The following is a 10,618-nucleotide window of genomic DNA, read 5'->3' as shown; positions in this document are numbered from 1 at the left end:
AGAATGTCAGTACTTACCCTCTAATATCTGCTGCTGCTGCTGCTAAGTCACTTCAGTCGTGTTCGACTCTGTGCAACCCCATAGACGGCAGCCCACCAGGATCCCCTGTCCCTGGGATTCTCCAGGCAAGAACACTGGAGTGGGTTGCCATTTCCTTCTCCAATGCATGAAAGTGAGAAGTGAAAGGGAAGTCGCTCAGTCGTGTCTGAGTCTTAGCGACCTCATGGACTGCAGCCTACCAGGCTCCTCCGTCCATGGGATTTTCCAGGCAAGAGTACTGGAGTGGGGTGCCATTGCCATCTCCGCATATATACACTACTATGTATAAAATAGATAACTTAGGAGAACCTACTGTATAGCACAGGGAACTCTACTTAATGTTATGTGGTGAACTAAATGGGAAGGAAATCAAAAAAAAGAGGGGATATACGTATATATGTATAGCTGATTCACTCTGTTGTACAGCAGAAACTAATATAATATTGTAAAGTGACTATACGCCAATCAAAATTAATTTTTAAAAATATTGGTGGTATCCACTAAGGCTTCTAACCCTTTCCAAGGCTTATCTCTGCTTAAAGTAACACTTTATTGTTCTTTACTGAAGGTAAGCTTCCCAACTGTTATGATCCTTTCCCACCAACACAGTGTGTGCCGTGGTTCACACTGGAATCTTTTACCTGACCAACTCATAGCCATCCTTCAAGTTCCTGTCAAGTCTCTTCTCCTCTAAGTTATCCCTGGTCCATTTCCTGTTCCCTAAACTTAAAAAGATGCTCCTCTTTTCGCCCCTCCTTGCTGAGTTCATAGTATGCTACTAAAAGCTGACCTCCTGATCAAAGTGCTACTTTTCCAATTCGTGAGTATGGAAAAGATCTTCATTACTTTAACTTTCTTTCATTCCTAGAACTCTTTGCCTTTCCCTTCCTGACAATTATCAATTTTCTATATTCTTCATTTTTATGGTTTTGTACCAGTTGTTAGGTAATTTTTAAGCATTTATAATTTATCTTTTAAACTGGCTCAGAGTTGACTAATATGTGACACCACATCCTTTCACTAAAGAAATAATGAATTGACATGATAAATATTCATAAATCCAATAACACTGAAATACTGTTTTGCTCCAAACTCTCAAAGAAGATAACTTAAAGATAAGGAAACTGTGGCTGTGTGTGTATGTGTGTGTCATCTACAAAGCAGGACCACAACATTGTCCCTTTTTCATAGTTATGACACCAACTCATAAGTCTGAATCAGGCAAATAAGTCATACATCAATTTGGAAATCCACTCTTCTCACTCAACAATATATTATAGACACATTTCAGTGTCATATATAAGATATATTTATATGCATAACAGTGGTATAACATACTAATGAATATATTCAGTACTCTTAGAAGAAATAACGGTGATAAAATACAGTGAAATAAGAGAGCATCAAAACTGCAGGGTCATCGCTGACCTATCTATGGCAGGAAATGACTGCACTGAGCCATCCGGGAAGGCCCTACACCGTGAGCCAATATCCTGACAGGCCACTGTTGTTCATGCCTCAACCATGTGAGGCCCCAAGAGAAGAAATCAGATCCGTGATTCCTCAGCCTAACTCTGAACTCCTGCCTAGCCATATGGCTTCTTCATCATCCCTGGTTTGACTTCATAATCTATCTTCAGGTTTTAATTGAAACTTTCATTGATACCACATGGTCTTTCAATCAGCTTCAGTTTTTGTTCCACACGTGCAACAGATACTCATAAATCCAGCTCAAATGAGTGGCTAGTATACATATCTTGAAGGCTCCACCATAAGTAGGCCTAATAAGAACAGACTGATAAACATATCCACACTAAATATTCACTAAAGACAACCAAGGAGTCAGAAGACCACACACACACACATTTTCTCACGTCCCATATACCCTCAACCTAGGAAGCAGGACTGATGTTTTCTTGTTCTCCATTGCTACTTTTGATCATTAATCTCATAATCCTGAAATGGAAAAGGAAGGGAAGGAAAGGGAAATACTCTTTGAAGCTTGCATCATTCAATCACATCAAACTCCCCACCTTTTAAGCACTGTTATCTTCTGAAGTCAGTAACACTACCTGTAGACCGCCAGAGACTTTAATTCCTGACTTGCATTTGTCCCCAGCATCCACAAGACACCATGCTTACGTGTCCTACAAGTTCCCTTGGATCACCCAGCCCCGTGCCTTGGCCTCTTAGTTCTTCAGTCTCTACATCTCCAATGAGCATGACCTCACCTTGGACTTCTCTACATCCAAAGAAGTAATTCACATATATGCTACCCTTTGACTGAGTCTTATTATTTCAGTTTGTTTTTTTCAGTTACTTCTGCTACAACAATCCTTTAACTTCATCATGGTCTCCAGTCTAATGCTCACTCATGTATGTGTGTGTGGTGAGGGGTGGGGGGTATGTGTGTGTGTGCTAAGTCACTTCAGTTCAGTTCAGTCGCTCAGTCGTGTTCGACTCCTCGCCACCCCGTGAATCGCAGCACGCCAGGCCTCCCTGTCCATCACCAACTCCCGGAGTTCACCCAGACTCACGTTCATTGAGTCAGTGATGCCATCCAGCCATCTCATCCTCTGTCGTCCCCTTCTCCTCCTGCCCCCAATCCCTCCCAGCATCAGAGTCTTTTCCAATGAGTCAACTCTTCACATGAGGTGGCCAAAGTACTGGAGTTTCAGCTTTAGCATCATTCCTTCCAAAGAAATCCCAGGGTTGATCTCCTTCAGAATGGACTGGTTGGATCTCCTTGCAGTCCAAGGGATTCTCAAGAGTCTTCTCCAACACCACAGTTCAAAAACATTAATTCTTCGGTGCTCAGGCTTCTTCACAGTCCAACTCTCACATCCATACATGACCACAAGAAAAACCACAGCCTTGACTAGATGAACATTTGTTGGCAAAGTAATGTCTCTGCTTTTGAATATGCTATCTAGGTTGGTTATAACTTTCCTTCCAAAGTCACTTCAGTCATGTCCAATTCTTTGTAATCCCATGGACTGTAGCCCACCAGGTTCCTTTGTCCATGGGATTCTCCAGGCAAGAATAATGGAGTGCCTTTCCATGCCTTCCTCTAGGGGATCTTCCCAACCCAGGGATTGAACCCATGTCTCTCACATCTTCTTCACTGGCATGTGAGTTCTTTACCGCTAGAGCCACTTGGGAAGCCCAATGCTCACTCTTTTTTCCCTCCCAGTTTATCTCCCTCTCTTCTCTGTGTTTTCCTTCTGAGACCATTTAGAATACATGCTTCACTGCTTCAGTCATATGCTTGACAACACTATACATTTCATTGCCTTTCTGCTGTGTTCATTACTGCTCTCTAGGAAACCCCCAAACTGAATCCATGTGACTGCTTTCCTGATGCCTACCTCTCAGCAACAGAGTGCAGTCAGAAAAGTCACACGAAGCCAGATAATCTCCATGGTAAACCCACAATCCCCAGCCTTCAATGGGATCTTCAGTACCACCTGACAGTCTCATCGTCTTTGTCAGGCTGAGTTCATCCACTCGTACACTCACCCCAGTGACAGCGTCACAAGTCTTCTTTTCTCCTCAAACCACTCTCCTCATCTCTCAAACTCAGCAAATCACCTTTTCATAAAGAGGTAGGAACTTTACAAAGAAGAGCATCGAGAAGGATTTGCCTCGTTTCCTTGATATCAGACAAGTATCCATCTACACGTCCAATCACCTAGATTTCTTTCTTTCTGGAAAAATTAAAGAGCTCTCTCTTTTCCTAACTCAATCTAAATTCTCTGCTTTGGACCAGTGCTTTCCTGTATGATTTAAGAACATTTTGCTGCTGATTATCTTTTCTCTCTTCTGTATATTCCCTTCCTGTTGTTTGAACTGTTCAATTAGTTTTACATGAAATTTCAGCCATTAAAAATGAAAAAAAAAACAAAAAACTTCATCAGTTCCATATTCCTTTCCAAGTACTGCTTCAATCTCTCCTTTTCCTCACAGGCTTCTTAAGTTGTCTGAACTTTTTGTCTGTGTCCAATAGATTGGATTTTGTCCAATCCAATCTATTATCTGGCCAAACAATTCCCTGAAATGGCTCCCAGTAAAGCAACAATGTCCACAATAGCCCTTAGCCCAGCTAACATTTTCATCTTACTTGATTCTTCAACAAAGAATGTCACCACTAACCACCACGTCTCCTTCATGAAATACTATATTCCCTTGATAGATTAGGGGAGGGGGAATTAGACTCAAGAAGCCTCATCATTGGGACTTCCCTGGCAATCCAGTGGTTAAGACTTTACCTTCCAATGCAGGGGATGAGGGTTCAATCCCTGGTCAGGGAAGTAAGATCACACATGTCTCACACCCAAACAAACCAAAAGGTAAAACAGAAGCAATATTGTAACAAATTCAATAAAGACTTTACAGATAGTCCATCTTAAAAAAAAAAGTCCTGGGGGAGAAAAACGGCCTCTTGAACATAGCAGACTAGGCCTATGCCTTGTTGTTTTTCCACCCACTTAAATTTTCACCTTGGTAACGTTACCTGTATCCACAGCTTCAATAGCCAGTACTTACATGAGGCGAAAACTTGTACCTCCAACCCATGTGTTCCCTCAGAATATCGTACTCAGCTATCTACACATATTATTTAGGATATTTCAAAAACATTTCAACACATATTCAAAACCAGTCATCAAATACTCCCCCAACCCTGATCGTTTTTCATTATTTTTTAAGCTCAGGATGTGGCACCACCACCCAAACAATTGCTCAAACCAGAAACCTACTTGCTTGTATTGACACCTCACTTTGCCTCTACCCTTCATTCCAAATCCTCATCAATTTCCGTGAGGATCGTGTCCTAAATATTCCTTAACATGGTCCATCTTCTCCATCTACACCACCAGCTCTCTGCCCTGAACACACAGTTTCTCCATCTTGATTCCTCATCCACCCTCTTCTTACCTAGCTAATGCCTCGGGTCATAACTCAGGCATCGTTTTTCTCAGGGAAAGTGTTCTCTGATCTTCCCCGCAAAGTCAGCACCCTCTGTTCTCTACCCTGCCTCTCTACACAACTGCATTTGTACAGTTGTTTGTGAAATTATGTGATTAATGTCTGTCTCCCCATGTCCAATGGCAACTGACCTAAGGACAAGGACAAATCTGTTTTCTGCTCATGGATTTGTCCATGGATTTAGAACAGTTTTTTAAGCACACAGCCAGCATCAGTAAATATTGGTTGAACTGGTGAGTTGCCTGAAGAGGATTGAAACCCTCCCAACTCTACTGTGACACTGTTTTATCCCAGAGAATTATCTTATGAACCAAGCAGCTCCCAGAGTCAGTCCTCAGTTCTCTGATTCTATTCCCTGTGATTCTATGTCTCCTCTCAGAAGTAGGCACTTCTCTTTGCTCATCCATCTAAAAAATGTCACTGATAGGGAAGATAAGTAAGGAAAGGATTGAAAACATCAAGAGAAGACATGCCCCTTATTTTTCTATTAAAATTATAAGTTAATTTTGCTGTGTACCTGGTTCAATGTCATCTCCTCCAATGTATTCAAGTGCACCCCAAAGGGCATTAGAGGCTATAGACAAGTTGTCCCTCCATCCTAGGGAGGAACAATTTAATGGAAATCCATGCATGGCATAGCTTCCTCTAGTATTTTAGGAAACAATACGCTTGAAACAACTCAGCACTATTTGTCCTTATGATACAGTGTGGAACCCTTGGCTTTAATTGTTTATCTGACATATTTGCAAATTCACATGGCATGAATTTCAACGTTGCCAATCATCACTTCTACTTCACTCTATTATGAAGGGTATGGTCTGCGTTAGTCTATTTAGCACATTATATTGGATGACATTCCAAAGGCACACATGATGGGTTATAGTCCCAATAACATTTTTAGGCACCAGTGCTGACTCTGGTGATTTAACCATGACCCTGTCTCTGAATTGGATTATACAGCCCTTGTGCACTTGGGTAAAGCAGTAAGTCTCCAGTAACCAAAAAGAGGCAAAATTCTAAAACTATAATACTCTAGTCTTGGAAGCAGCCATTTTTAGAATAAATCTCATAGATAAGGTCTCTAATTTTAAAAGAAAAGGAGGTAAAACCTTAGTAACAGTGGGTATAAATTGGTGAACTGGCACACCCCCAGGGTGAGGCAGTAGAGGTGGCATGGGAGAGAGGTGTGTGTTGCAGCCTGACTCCTGTGCTACGCTGGATCCTTTCTCGGTCTAACTTTGAGCTACCAGCTAATCTTTACATGAAAGGAAAGCCCCAACCAGTATAAACTGGTACTGTCTTTCTGGGAAGAAGTTTAGCAGAATGCAACTAGAGATTTGAAAACCTTCTGCTTCAACTCAGAATTTCCATCCTAAGGAAACATTGTGGAAACCTGTAAGAAGAATATGGTAGCAAAAGTACAGAGATTCTAGTTAAAGTATGATTTATAACAACAAGAAAAACAATTGGAACAAACAGAGTTGCTAAAATAGGAAAATGCATATGATAAAATAAATATAAAATGCCAAAGATAGTTATTTAAAAATCACTAATTTAACAAACTAGGAAATTTAGAATATTTAGCTCCTAGGAAAATATCATAAAATATTGAATTTAAAAATCATGTTAAAATTGTAATTATGGTATTAGCTTAATCAAAGAAATATAATAAGCACATAAGGTATCAGAAAGTATTAGTTGCTCAGTTGTGTCTGACTCTTTGTGACCCCATGGACTGTAGCCCACCAGGCTCCTCGTCCATGAGATTCTCCAGGCACGAATACTGGAGTGGGTTGCCATTCCCTTCTCCAGGGGATCTTCCAGACCCAGGGGTCAAACCCAGGTGTCCCACATTGCAGGCGGATTTCTTTACCCTCTGAGTCGCCATTCTACTCAACAAGATATCAGAACCTGCCCCCCCACCTCAATATTAAATGGTTATTTGTGGGCAGTGGAATCATGGGGATATTTATTTTCTCACATGTATTTTGGTATATTTTCAAAACTTTCTTCAATAAACAGTCCTACTGTAAAATATGATTATTTTTTAAACGAACAGGAAAAATTACCTTCTGAAGATCTTTCAACCACCCTAGCAAATCACAGAATCAGCTAAGAAACATGCAGTGTAGCAAGAGAGGAACCTAGGTTATAGCAGTGGGAATATACCAGCAGGAAAAAAAAAAAAAATTTAACAGAGTCCTAAGTCAAGGAAGAGACTCCACTTGTTCATTCAGACTCACGTGTTGAAGTTTAAGTGCCAGATCCTGTCCTAGCTGCTGTGGGTACCGTAGTCAAACGAAATGGACGAGTGCATCACCGAAGTCCGATTCTCCTGCCCAGTATAGGATGGTGAGGCATATAAGTAGGGAAAGAAACAGTACATATATTACATAGACAATAAAATGAGGACAGTATGTCCCCTGGCCTTATCTGTATGATTTCATGAATTCTTATTGAGGAATGACTGGAAGTTACTGTCACAATGCCACTGTTTACTCGTTGCCGTTGTGTTGCTCATTAAAGGCATGCAACTTGTGTAGAGTTCATTGTTCACTCTTGGCTCAGCCAGTCCTGTCTAGTTATCTTGATGAAGTTCATAATAGGAGGCCCCTCGGATCATAGTAGAGCTAGAATTCAAACAGCTGATTTTAATCGTCACTGTAGTGATGATTCCAGCACCTAAAATAAGTCAACAAGATAAACTGCAATTCTTAGTTAGTAAATGGCAGTTTTCCTCTGATTGTGCCAAATATAACAGCAATTGCATACTATGATAAAACGGTTTTAACTCTCTTGCTTTTTTCCTTAAACCTGTTTACTGTTTAGATACTGACTGAAGTTACTGTTCCCCAGAGGAAATGGAGTTTGACAATCTTTTGAGAACCCCTAGAATAGGCAATTTCTGAACTTTGCAAACTGAAACTGTATTTATCTTTCCAAACATAAATATTAAAGTTAACAACTACATGCATTTCCTAGAAAAATTAACCATTTCCTAAAGACCAGCAATGGTTAGTAGTAATGAAAATCACAGTCACCTGGTATATCCTTTCTCTAAACAAATCTGAATACTTACACAACTGTCAGGCTAACCTGCTGAATAAATACACCCTGGAAATGCTGTCAACACTGGAAAATCATTTCAATGACTATAGCTAGTCCTAACAGGAGAGAGGGACCCAAGGGCCAAAGCAAATGAAATTTGTGCAATGGGTGCAGCCCATGGGCTCTGGAATTTTGGACAAACAAGAGACTCAGAAAAGATCTGGGGGAATTGAGGGAAATCCTAAGAAACAATTCAGAACTTCCTGGGTGGCTCAGTGGTAAAGAACCTGCCTGCCAGTGCAGGAGACAGAAGAGATGTGGATTTGATCCTTGGCTCAGGAAGATCCCCCGGAGGAGGAAATGGCAACCCATTCCAGTATTCTTGCCTGGAGAATCCCATGGACAGAGGAGCCTGGTGGACTACAGTCCGTGGGGGTGAAAAGAGTCAGACCTGACTGAGCACTCATGCACTAAGACACAATCCAGAAACAAGTGTTCTGAGTTCTTTATATTCTACAAATCTCCTGTCACACTTCGAGAATTAACTGGAAGGAGTTACTAGTCCCTTCGTTAGAAGGTCCAGCACAAAACAGTGGGACTGCACTCCACATCTTCAAGGCCTCCTAAGTCAGGTTGTATGTTTACTGATCATTGGATCATTTAGTCTGCTAATTCTCTCTATGTGCAATTGAGTATTCATTACCTGTTTGTGCAACGAAAATGTTTTCCCTTTCCTTTCATGAAAGTACTACTACATTATAACAGATATATAAAGATATATATATATATAACAGATAAAAAGTATATTAACTTTGATGCCTAGTCAAGCTAACTTTTAAGATTTGAAGACATATTTGAACAAAAGAAGGTATCTTTTCTACATGCTAAGGTGATGGGGAGGAGGGTGATTGTTATGAAGTGGTGATGAGGAAAGGAGTTGTTAGGGCTTTTCACTATTACCAACTTAGCAAGATGATAAAGACCTGAATAGATCTAAACTTCCCCACCCATGTTTTTTTTGTTTTGGAGATGGGGGAGGTGGGGCGAGTGGTTGAAGATAACATCTTCTGCATACACCTTCTGACTGCTTCAGAAGGGTGGGATTTCTATTATAATTTTATAATCTTTCCTAGGTAAGACATGAATCACTCAGTTAACCTCAAAATGTTATTATCTTTTATGAGATGGATGCAATAGTTACCTGCCTCTTTCCTCTAACAAGATTAAACAGCAAGTTACAACTTGAGAGAGGAACTTTTCACTGGAAAATCTTAAGAATTAAATGGTTCATTCGTTACACGATGTAAAATATATCTTCGGGGAAATATGCACAGTAATCTTAGTGTGACTAATGTTAGAGTCACAGAGGAAATCACCACTGGTTAATTCCATTTGTTTCCAGAGAGGGGAAAAAAATCATTAATGGGATAGGAAATGTTAGAAACTTGAGCCTTATGAAGGAGCATTTTACCAAAGCTTCCCTGCAAACATCTGGGTTAGATAGTATTTGGCTGGTTGTGCCCCAGGGAGTGAAGTAAGCTTATGTGATAGGATGTGAAGAGGACGCAAAAGAGTTTTTCCCAATAGGATAATATAGTGCCTAAAATTCTCATCACTAATCGTTCCTATGAATTAAATGTTTCGTGTTATATATATACACACACATTATATTTTCAATTACTTATTTCCCACAGCATGTGTTTATAATCATTATAATCCTAATAAGTTTGCATTATAATTAATGGACCATCAGAAGATTCAAGTCCTCCTTTCATCACAGATGACACAGGTGATTTTCCTCTTAGTGTGTGTGTTAGTTGCTCAGTCCTGTGTCAACCTGTGTATCCTGCATCTCCTGCTTTGGCAGGTGGGTTCTTTACCACTGAGCCACCTGGGAAGCCCTTCCTCTCAGTATGTGCGTGCATGTGTGCTAAGTCACTTCAGATGTGTCCGACTCCCTGTGACCCCATGGACTGGGGCCCAACAGGCTTCTCCGCTCATGGGATTTTCCAGGCAAGAAGACTGGAGTGGATTGCCATTTCCTTCTCCATGGAAAGTTCATAGGACTGATAAAAAGCATGTATTTTGAAGCCTGTCGAGCTGGGTTGAATCATAGTTTCACCTCTAACATTTGATCTAGGACCTCACATCCATCATCTATAAATAAGAACTTAAAAAAAAAAAAAATTTCACTGGTAATTAAGAATTAAAAAAAAAAACCTACTTCGAATGCCATTCAAAGATTAAACAAAATAATCCACATCATGACATAACATGTACAAATAAGTATTAAATACAGGAAAACAATTCCATAAAAAAATGTGAATATTTCTGTTTCTCTAGTGCTTATACAGAGAAAGCGATGGCACCCTACTCCAGTACTCTTGTCTGGAAAATCCCATGGACGGAGGGGCCTGGTGGGCTGCAGTCCATGGGGTCACTAAGAGTCGGACACGACTGAGCGACTTCACTTTCACTTTTCACTTTCATGCATTGGAGAAGGAAATGGCAACCCACTCCAGTGTTCTTGCCTGGAGAATCCCAG

This window comes from Bison bison, unplaced genomic scaffold (genome assembly GCF_000754665.1).
Source record: "Bison bison bison isolate TAMUID 2011002044 unplaced genomic scaffold, Bison_UMD1.0 scf7180017864134, whole genome shotgun sequence".
Lineage (NCBI taxonomy): Eukaryota > Metazoa > Chordata > Mammalia > Artiodactyla > Bovidae > Bison > Bison bison.
The sequence above is the reverse complement of the archived record's forward strand: the minus strand, read 5'-3'. Positions refer to the sequence as shown.